We start from the raw sequence: 9,271 nt of genomic DNA on the forward strand, positions 1-9,271 counted from the left end.
AAAATTGGGGGGAATAGATAATAAGAATTTTTCACACTAGGGACTTGACTTAAAATAAATATATATTATAATAATTTTTTTTTTCATAATAAGAAAGGGAAATAACAATGAAAGGGAAAATAACATACTTGAAAAGGAAATAGGAAGAACAAGTTTTCCCCCCCATACTTAAATTAAACATTGTCCCCAATGTTTTAAGGAAATGAAATACAATATGGAAAGGAAAAAGAAACTACAACTAAGGTTGTCTTCCGCCTCTGGTTCTTGGACCTGGTGATCTCGGACGTAAGTCTAAGTTGTCGAACCTGCTGAACAACTCAGTAAACCGCTGGTCGGTTATGGCATTCCTAGCATCCTGTTGTTGTTGCATTTGATGCATTATCTGCATCATCTCGACATTCTGTGCCTGCATACCCTCAATAGCATCCATGATGTCGTCGTTGGTTGCAGGCCTTCTTCGTCGACGACGTTGGGAGGATGGGCCAGTTGTATTGCCGGAAGGGTTGAGCGGGACTGACTGTTGTGTAGGCGGATGATCACCTTGCTCCATTGCTTCAAACTCGTCTGTGTGCGGGTTTGTTTGTGAAGGCTCGGTGGCTTCGGGAGCGTTTAGATCATAGAGGTGGCGGTCGGGGTTTGTGACATTAGTTAGGGCGATATTTGGTAGAACAACGCTTGGGACTGCCTGGTTGTTCACCATAAGATAATATCCTCCGCCTACTCTGTTCTTAATCAAGCGGCTGGATCGACAGTAGCTGATATCCATAGACAGGGGAGGTAGAGATTCTAAAGTTTGGAGTTTATCCCCTAGGTTTAGGCCAAGTGCTATGGTGGTGATTAATCCACCAATTATAAAAGGTTGCCGGCCTCTAGCACATAAGGTGCGGATATGATGAAATAGAAAGGAGGCGGCGTTTACCTGAGTATCCGGTTCGAAGACGCATTGGAGGAAAAATAGTTCCTTTGAGTTTACCTTGCTGTTGTTTGGCCTTCCAAAAACTGTGTTTTGCAGGATGCGGATAAAGTACCGGACGGTGGGGTTATGTATATGGGAGAGAAGGAGCTCTTCCCAGTTGTAGGTATCTATACCGGAAATTTTCTTAAAAAGGCCGAAAACGCCAACTGTGTTCCAGTTTGAGTTTGGAGGGATTCTGGGGTGTAGCAGACCTTCTATGGGAAAATGTAGCATGGTACTCAATTGGTTTTGGGTTAAGGAGTACTCGGTGTTGAACATACGGAAGGTTGCGGTACCGGTTAAAAATTCGTCTTCACCGGCGGGAGTGGTGTAGTCGTATGAACTTAAGAATTCTAAGGTTAGGGATGGGTAGGTGGGTTGATTATGAGTGCAAAGGAAGGTTAGGTTGGCTTGACGGAGCATCCATTCGATACCTTGGAGTAATCCTAATTGTTGTAAACAAGTTAAATCGGGGTACCTGGTGGAAACGACGCCTCGCTGTTGGAAACGCTCGAATTGCTCCCTTTGATAATTTTCATCTTCGGATCGGAAGATGATATTTCCAAAATTCTGATTTCCCGCCATTGTGATGAATGAATCTTGAGGGGGTGATTTGGAAAGAAAAGAAATGTATTGGATAGGAGACAATGGTTTGTGGTGAATGAAGGAAGGTTTGGTGGGTATTTATAGGAGAAGAATTTGGAAGTTGGAAAGAAGAAGTGGTTGAAAAGTAATTAAGTGTGGTTGAATGGAAATTAATGGGGAAGGTAAAAAAAAATAAAAAGGTGTAACGTTCGTCTCCAACGGCTCCTTAACGTTCACTAGTCTGAAGGGTGTTACGCTCGTCACAGGAGTGTGACGTTCGTAACAGGCACTTGGTGTGCCGTCCGTTATGGATTTGTGTGACGCTCGTCACACATTCCATTTTGGCAAGGCTTCAGTAGCGTGGATTTTATTTTTGTTATTTATTTTGTTTTGCTTTGCTTATGATTGGTTTATTCTGCAATTTAATTTATCGTGCATGCTTAATCTTCTTTGTATAATAATAAGTCATAGGTAGCAACAGTAGAGCATAATAGCTTTTGCATAATAAAATTAAATAAACAGCTTCAATAAAGTGATCATAATGTAATACAGGAAAGGAAAACAATGAAATGAAAGAGAAATAAATGTGAACATGAATTCAAATAACATTAATAAATAATCTAACTTAAAACTAAATAACTTAGAAAAATGACTAAACTCTATCCCTCTGTACGATCTCTGGCTGGAGGAGCAAAAGAGTTAACACGGTATAGCAACTCGTGAAACTGATTTGTCATACTGCTCGTGTATCCTAGAACTTCGTGTCTCATGTTAGTAAATTCTCCTCTGAGGGCGTCTTGTTCTGACATCAAAGCTGCAATGGCGGTGTTATAATCAGTTCCGGGCATATGACGCCGGAGGTCGGATATGGCTGATTCTTCGGTCTGAACAGGCTGAGGAGGAGGGTCAATATCATAATAGCCGGATGGTGTCTGAGGGTCAGATTCAGCATGAGGGATCTGGTCATCATAAGTCTCATAGTCATCACAAATCTCATAGTCCTGGATGGATTCAGTGGATCCAGCAGGAGTGGGAGTTTCGTTCAGGTTATAGAGCCAGTTACTGCGGTTATGAATGCTAGTCCTAGGATCGGGCATGGTGAATAGGCAGAGAACCTGGTTATCAATAATAAGCTCAAACTCATCAGTCCCAAGGTTCGCTATAAACATAGTGTTGAAGAGGAAAGGTATACTCATAGTAGTAATGCCACAAAAAGGGCTAAGGTCAAGCATAGGCTGACGTAATCCAATAGCATTACCTATCATAGTTATCAAACCGCCTATTCTAATGGGTGCTCGCTCATCCTGGATAAGGTGGTCCAAATTAGCTAACATAAAAGTGGCACCGTTTACTGGACGGTTCTGGGAAGCACAAAATATGATGAAGAGTTCATCACGTGAAACTGAAGTACTATTTGGCTTCTTCCCAAATAAAGTGTGGGTCAGGATCTTATGGAAATAGCGAAAAGTCGGGTTGTGTATGTTTCCAGAGAGAAACTCATGTTCTTCGGGCTCATCATTTCCAGTCAGCTTACCCCAAAAGTGTTCAAGTTCTCTATGTTCAAAAAGTTCTTCCTGGCTTACTGTGAATGTGTCAAAGGAGGTAGGAAAACCCAAAAGATTGGTAAAGTCTCTAATATTAAATTGGTACTCCATATTTAACATTCTGAACTGGGTAAAACCTCTGCTAATTCCTTTTCCATGGCTGGGTAGATAGATTAATGAGCTAAGGAATTCTAGTGTGAGTCTCCGGTAGGTGGTGAAATGTCTCAGGATAGGGGATGTCTCCCATCCTATCTGGTTCAGCAAATACAGGACACTATGTCTAAGTCCAAGGACAGTCATAGCCCAATCATCAGCATATAAACTAGGTAGCATCTCTCTGGTGGCTAGTTCTTCAAACTTTTGTTTCTGAGCCATTCCTCTGAATTTGATACTCATACGATCAAAATGTCCCATCTGGTTAGTGTTAGCTAGAGAAAAGAAAACATGAGTTTTAGTCAGGATTTGGCCAAATGCCGAAAGAAGAAAAAATTATTATTATATATATATATATATTATTTTTCTCTTTTTTTTTTTTTTGAATTAAAAATAAATCAGGAATTAATACTAAACAGAAATTAAAAGAATAATTTAGGAAAAAGAAAAAAAATAGGAAAATGATAATAATAGAATAAGAAAATAATTGTGGGTTGTCTCCCACTAAGCGCTTTGTTTAAATGTCGCAAGCTCGACAAAGAAACTGTTAAGTATAATCTGTAGGTCCTGGGGGCATTTCGTCTAAGTGTAGGATTTGCGAATCTCCATTGGTTTCCGCATAATGATAGTGTTTTAGACGTTGTCCGTTTACGGTAAACGGTTCTGTGGATTTGCCTTTGATTTCTATTGCTCCACTGGGGAAGATGTTAGTGATATGAAAAGGTCCTGACCATCTGGATCGTAGTTTTCCCGGGAATAGCTTTAGTCTAGAGTTAAATAAAAGGACTGCGTCGCCTTGCTTGAAGATTTTCCTTGATATACGCTTGTCATGCCATTGTTTTGTTCTTTCTTTATAGATTCTGGCATTTTCATAGGCGTCTCTTCTGAGTTCTTCTAATTCATTTATGTCAAGGATTCTCTTTTCACCGGCGGCTTTATAGTTTAGATTCAGATTTCTAATAGCCCAATAGGCTTTATGTTCTAATTCTACCGGGAGGTGACAGGATTTTCCATAAATGAGCTTAAATGGGGTCGTCCCTATGGGGGTTTTATAAGCAGTTCGGTATGCCCACAAAGCTTCTGGTAATTTCAATGACCAATCTTTCCTTGAAGTGGCGACCGTTTTTTCTAGTATTTGCTTGATTTCTCTGTTAGATACTTCCACTTGTCCACTGGTCTGAGGGTGGTAAGGTGTCGCTATCCTATGTCTCACTCCATATTTAAATAATAATTTTTCGAGTACCTTGGATATAAAGTGCGATCCACCATCACTGACTACTATTCTTGGGATGCCAAATCTCGGAAATATTATATTCTTAAAGAGTCTAGTTACTACTCGGGTGTCGTTTGTTGGGGATGCTACAACTTCGATCCATTTTGATACGTAGTCAACTGCCACGAGTATGTATTTGTTACCGAAAGAGGATGGAAAAGGTCCCATGAAGTCTATTCCCCACACGTCGAAGATCTCTACTTCCAAAATACCTTTTTGCGGCATCTCGTCACGTCTAGATATGTTTCCCGTGCGTTGACATCTGTCACATTCCTTAATAGCTGTATGTACGTCCTTCCATATAGTTGGCCAATAAAAGCCGGCTTGTAGGATTTTAGAGCAGGTCTTGGATGTACTTGTGTGTCCACCATAAGGAGCGGAGTGGCAGTGTTGGATTATATTTTCTACCTCTTCTTCGGGTATACATCGACGGAAAATACCATCGGAGCCTCTTTTGAAAAGTAAGGGATCATCCCAGTAATAGTGTTTTATGTCGTAGAAGAATCGTTTCTTCTGTTGGTAAGATAGAGTAGGTGGAACTATTCCGGCAGCTAAATAATTGACGAGATCAGCGTACCATGGTGTGGCAGATATAGCTAAGGTGGTTTCTACCTGCATGTCGGAGTTGTTTTCTTCCAAAGTAGCTATAAGTTTGTCATACGAGAAATCATCATTAATTGATGTTCTTTCCGGTTCAAGGTTCTCAAGTCTAGAGAGGTGGTCTGCTACTACGTTTTCAGTTCCTTTCTTGTCCTTGATTTCTAAGTCGAATTCTTGTAGCAACAAGATCCATCTTAGGAGTCTAGGTTTAGCATCCTTTTTTGTTAAAAGGTACTTGATAGCAGCGTGATCAGTGTAAACTATTATTTTAGCTCCAACCAAGTAAGAACGAAATTTATCTAGCGCAAATACCACTGCTAGGAGTTCTTTCTCGGTAGTGGCGTAATTCATTTGCACTTCATCCAGGGTTCTGCTTGCGTAATATATAACGTGAAGCTTTTTATCCTGGCGTTGTCCTAACACATCACCTACAGCATAATCGCTAGCATCGCACATTATTTCGAATGGTTCATTCCAGTCTGGTGTCTGCATTATGGGTGCGGAGATCAATGCTTGCTTAAGCGTTTGAAATGCTTTTAAACAGTTATCGTCGAATATGAATTCGGCATCTTTCATCAACAGTCCGGTTAAAGGTTTAGTTATCTTAGAGAAGTCTTTGATGAATCGTCGGTAAAAACCGGCGTGTCCTAAAAAACTTCGTACTTCTCTCACGGTTCTTGGGGGCTGAAGATTTTCGATTACCTCTATTTTGGCTTTGTCTACTTCAATTCCTCTGTTCGAGATGATGTGTCCTAAAACAATTCCTTCTTGTACCATAAAGTGGCACTTTTCCCAATTAAGTACTAAGTTTACTTTTACACATCGCTCAAGAACTCTTTCCAGGTTTTCAAGGCATTCTTCGAAACTTTGTCCGTATACAGAAAAGTCATCCATAAATACTTCCATGATGTTTTCGAGAAAGTCGGCGAAAATTGCCATCATGCATCTTTGAAAGGTTGCAGGGGCGTTACACAGACCAAACGGCATTCGTCTATAAGCGAAGGTACCAAAAGGGCACGTGAACGTTGTCTTTTCTTGGTCATCAGGGTGAATTGGTATTTGAAAGAAGCCTGAATAACCGTCTAGGTAACAGAAATGTGAATGTTTTGCTAATCGTTCTAACATTTGGTAAATGAATGGTAAAGGGAAATGATCTTTTCGGGTTGCTTTGTTTAGTTTCCTATAATCAATGCACATTCTCCATCCTGATTCGATTCGTTTAGTTATGGTTTCCCCTTTTTCGTTTTCAATAACGGTTATGCCTCCTTTCTTTGGTACAACGTGCACAGGACTAACCCATTTGCTATCAGATATAGGATATATAATACCTGCTTCCAATAACTTGGTTATTTCTTTCTTTACTACCTCACTCAGGATCGGATTTAGTCTTCTCTGGTGTTCCCTAGAGGTTTTACAGTCTTCTTCTAACATGATGCGGTGCATACAAATAGAAGGACTTATTCCTTTAAGATCGGTGATGTGGTACCCTAGTGCGGTTGGATACTTCCTTAAGATATGTAAGAGTTTTTCTGTTTCGAGTCTCCCTAGGTCTGCATTAACTATCACAGGTCGTTCAAGTTCTAAGTCTAGGAATTCATATCTCAGATTTTTGGGAAGTGTTTTCAGGTCAGGGGTTGGTTTGTTAAGACATTGCGTAGGATCCGGTGTTATTGCCAAACATTGGTTAGATCTGTCTTCTACAAGGCAGTCGGATGATTTGTCTTCTCCTAACTCTGCTTCTTTTATGCATTCATCGATGATATCCATGAAGTAACATGTATCTTCTATTGCAGGTGCTTTCAAGAATTGGGAAAGAATGAATTCAATTTTCTCTTCACCTACTTCGAAGGTGAGTCGTCCTCGTTTTACGTCTATGATTGCACCGGCAGTTGCTAAGAATGGTCTTCCCAGTATAATGGGTGTAATATCATCTTCTCTAATGTCCATAATTGTAAAATCAGTGGGAATGTAGAATTGACCTATGCGTACGGGAACGTTTTCAAGGATTCCTACAGGATATTTGATGGAACGATCTGCTAGTTGCACAGACATTTTGGTTGGTCTTAATTCTCCCATTTCCAGTTTCTTACATATGGATAAAGGCATAACGCTAATCCGGCTCCTAAATCGCATAAGGCTTTGTCGATGACAAATTTTCCTATGTGACAGGGTATAGAGAAACTACCTGGATCCTTGAGTTTAGGGGGCATGTTTTGGATTATAGCGCTACATTCGGCAGGGAGTGTAACGGTTTCGCTATCCTCAAGTTTCCTCTTATTAGAAAGGATTTCTTTTAAGAATTTAGCATATGAGGGCATCTGCGTAATAGCTTTGGTGAACGGAATTGTAACGTTTAATTGTTTAAGGAGATCAACAAATTTTCTAAATTGGCCCGCATCTTTGGTTTTAACAAGCCTTTGAGGGTAAGGTATAGGTGGTTTGTAAGGTGGTGGAGGTACATAAGGTTCCTTCTTTTCTAGGGTTTCCTTATTAATCTCTTCCTTTTCCTTAGGTTCACTTTCCTCAGTTGATTTCTTAGGGTTTCGGTTTTCTATCCTTGGATCAGACGGTCCTTCCACTTCCGTTCCACTTCTTAATATAATTGCATGAGCTTGGCTTCTCGGATTTGGTTGAGGCTGTCCAGGGAATGTACCAGTTGGGGCAGCAGTATGTGCTTGTTGTTGGGCTACTTGTGATATTTGTGTTTCCAGCATTTTGTTATGGGTAGCCAAGGCATCTACTTTGCTTGCTAGTTGTTTAAGTTGTTCGCCAGTGTGTACATTCTGGTTTAAGAAATCTTTATTGGTTTGTTGTTGGGAAGCTATAAAGTTTTCCATCATGATTTCCAAGTTGGATTTCCTAGGGGCGTTATTGTTAGGCATGGATGGGTTCGGTTTCTGATATCCCGGAGGTATAGCTGGGGCTTGATTTGGAGACTGTCCAGGTGCGTACAAAGCGTTATTACTCTTATATGAAAAGTTTGGATGGTTCTTCCAATTTGAGTTATAGGTATTCGAGTAGGGGCTTCCTTGAGCATAGTTTACTTGCTCTGCTTGGATTCCTGTCAAGAGTTGACAGTCCGTAGGAGTGTGGCCTTGGATTCCACAGACCTCGCAATTCTGAGTTATAGCAACCACGGCGGCTGGAGGTGATACGTTTAAACTTTCAATTTTCTGGACCAAAGCATCCACTTTTGCGTTAACGTGATCAAGGTTACTTATCTCGTACATGCCAGTTTTCGTTTGAGGTTTTTCCACCGTTGTTCGTTCGGTTCCCCACTGATAGTGGTTTTGGGCCATGCTCTCGATAAGCTGGTAAGCATCAGCATAAGGTTTGTTCATCAATGCACCACCTGCAGCTGCGTCTATTGTTAACCTTGTGTTGTATAAGAGACCATTATAAAATGTGTGAATTACTAACCAGTCTTCCAAACCATGGTGTGGGCAAAGTCTCATCATGTCTTTGTATCTTTCCCATGCTTCGAAAAGAGACTCGTTGTCTTTCTGTTTAAATCCGTTTATCTGGGCTCTTAACATAGCTGTTTTGCTTGGCGGAAAGTATCGGGCAAGAAAAACTTTCTTCAACTCGTTCCATGTGGTGACTGAGTTGGAAGGGAGAGATTGAAGCCATCTTCTAGCGCTATCTCTTAATGAGAAAGGAAAAAAGACGAAGTCGAATTGCCTCTGAAGTGACACCATTAGCTTTAACAGTATCAGCGTATTGAACAAATACGGATAAATGAAGGTTTGGATCCTCGGTAGGATTTCCAGAGAATTGGTTCTGTTGCACAGCCTGCAACAGCGAAGGTTTAAGTTCGAAGTTGTTTGCTTCGATTGCGGGCGGAGCAATACTTGAATGCGGCTCATCTTGCGATGGAGCGGCGTAATCTCTAAGAGCACGAGCTGGTTCTGCCATCTCGGTTATCGAAGGAAAAAGGTTTTTGAAATCAGGAAGTTCTATAGGAGGAAGATTGTTTGCAGCACGATATTCCCGAATTCGTCGTAAGACTCGGAGATATAGCTCGATATCGTTGATTCGTAGATAGAGCGGTTCGCCTTGTGAGCGAGTGCGTGGCATACAAATCAACGAAAGAAAGAATAGAAGAAAAAGAAACCTTAGTCTCTACAGCGTAACGGAAGAGTTACGATATCGATTAAATAA

At 40.8% G+C, this 9,271-nt stretch overlaps 1 pseudogene; it reads left to right on the top strand.

Moving 5' to 3' along the window:
• The first annotated feature begins 8,539 nt into the window (after positions 1-8,539).
• LOC127089255 (uncharacterized) lies at positions 8,540-8,639 on the top strand (annotated as a pseudogene).
• Positions 8,640-9,271: the final 632 nt, after the last annotated feature.

The sequence above is a fragment of the Lathyrus oleraceus genome, chromosome 5 (assembly GCF_024323335.1).
Source record: "Lathyrus oleraceus cultivar Zhongwan6 chromosome 5, CAAS_Psat_ZW6_1.0, whole genome shotgun sequence".
NCBI lineage: Eukaryota > Viridiplantae > Streptophyta > Magnoliopsida > Fabales > Fabaceae > Lathyrus > Lathyrus oleraceus.